Source organism: Neovison vison, chromosome 5 (assembly GCF_020171115.1).
Source record: "Neovison vison isolate M4711 chromosome 5, ASM_NN_V1, whole genome shotgun sequence".
In the NCBI taxonomy this organism is placed as follows: Eukaryota; Metazoa; Chordata; class Mammalia; order Carnivora; family Mustelidae; genus Neogale; species Neogale vison.
This window is the reverse complement of record NC_058095.1, coordinates 34,001,020-34,003,008: the sequence shown is the minus strand read 5'-3', so window position 1 is coordinate 34,003,008 and position 1,989 is coordinate 34,001,020. Positions and strand designations below refer to the sequence as shown.

The 1,989-nt window shown below is 41.5% G+C and overlaps 1 pseudogene; it reads left to right on the top strand.

The window, feature by feature from the left end:
* Positions 1–240: 240 nt before the first annotated feature.
* Positions 241–1,025, top strand: LOC122907351 (annotated as a pseudogene).
* Positions 1,026–1,989: the final 964 nt, after the last annotated feature.

Genomic DNA, 1,989 nt, shown 5'->3' with positions numbered 1-1,989 from the left:
ATCTTAAAAAAAAAAAGAAATTTATGATTATTATGGCAATTATAAAGTTTTCATGTGACTGATGCATAGTCATACTCCAAAACTGGTTTTTTTCCTATTACATATTATTCTATTACATATTAGTAAATATAAGATCATTAAAAAGAACTGTCTTGGGACAGGGGACCCTGAGGGCCTGAGGAGCCCACTGCACTTCCAAATGGTTTGAACTTTGAGCCTCTTGTAGTCCTGAGGAACAATTTCACGTTCCTCAAGTTTATGACACCCGAAACTTCAACAGTTGGAGGTTTACGCACTTTGGGACCAGTCAACACTGTGCAGAGTTCAAAGTGCTAGGAGACAAGAGATCCAAATGGCTTCCAATGGAAAGACAGAGACAAGCAAATTAAAGGAGACTTTAGAAGAATGGTTAGACAGCAATTACAAGATTTGGTGGAAATGCAGAGAGGAACTTGATACCGATAACTATGAAGAAACCAAAAAGGAAACTGCAGCAACTAAGTGAATTTAATGATTTATTGAAGAAAATTATGCCTGGAAATATGACTTTGGGAGATGAGCCAAGCTGAATGCAACTGGCTAACCAGGCCTCTATGAGCCAGGCCTTTTAAACCCCAGACGTCATCAGATTACTTGAAAGAAACAAACAGGTCAGCTTCAGACAAGGTTAGCAGAGATGGATAGAGATCTCGTGGTGGTAAAGCTGGAAAGAGGCCTCTACTCTCAACAGAAAGGGGGAGATACTAACAGATCTCAGGACATGTGGAGGGAACCTGTGTACAGATGGCGAGGCCTCCTTGTCAGCAAATGCAGCTGCTCTACTTGGCCAGTTTGAGAAAGTCTCTCCAGACCTTGGCTCTGGATACAAGTTTCTTGCATTGGCAAGCTCTGAGGTTGAAAAAACAAAAAAGGGACATAGTGTGGAAGCTTGGTACATGGAGTACATTTTTGCTGCAAATGGCCATTCATCTTCTAGGGATTTTGAATCATTGCAAGGAAAACAGGAGATTCTTGAAATGCATTGATACCCTAAGAAAAAGTGACAGAAAAATATACTCGTGGCTTCTGTTCAGACCCTTCGTCATTGTGCTTTGTGTAGGGCTGCCTGTCTGAGTAATCCTAGACTTGTTGGGATTAGGGACCCATTAGGCCTTATTCCTTATGTCTTGGGGATTTGAGAAAGAACAGAAAATAGTTTCTCTGCTTATGTTTATTAAGCCTCCTTGTTGGTTTTTGTTTTGCTTAAAGCCTCCTTGATTTTTGTTTGTTCTTAAGATTTTATTTATTTGAGAAAGAGAGAGTGAGAGATTGAGCCCTCAATCCTGGGATTGAGCCCCACATTGGGCTCCCTGCTCAGTGGGGAGCCTTCTTCTCCCTCTGCCTGCTGCCTCCCTGCTTGTGCGCGCTCTCTCTCTGTTTCTTTCAAATGAATAAATCTTAAAAAGAAAGATTTATTTATTTGAGAGAGAGGGAGAGAGTGGGGGCCAGGGACCGAGGAGAGTCTTAGGCAGACTCTATGCTGAGCACAGAGCCCAACATGGGGCACAATCTCACAACCTCAAGATCAGGAACTGAGCCAAAGCCAAGAGTTGGACCTCCAACTGACTGTAAGACCCAGGCACCCCACCCCATAAGTTCACATAATTTCTAACAGATGTTGAGTTTCACTGTGATGCCCTTAAAATTTTAAAATATTCTATGTTTCTAATAAAGGACATCTATGAAAAACCCCAGTAAATATCGCACTCAATGGGGAAACACCTGAGAGTTTTCCCCCAAAGATCAGGAACAAGACAAGGATGTCCACTCTCACCACTGTTATTCAGAATATACTAGAAGTCCTAGCCACAGCAGTCAGATGACAAAAAGAAATAAAAAGCATCCAAACAGGTAAGGAAGAAGTAAAACTTTCACTATTTGCAGATGACATGATATCATACATAGGAAACCCCAGAAGACTCCACCAAAAAGCTACTAGAACTGATAAGT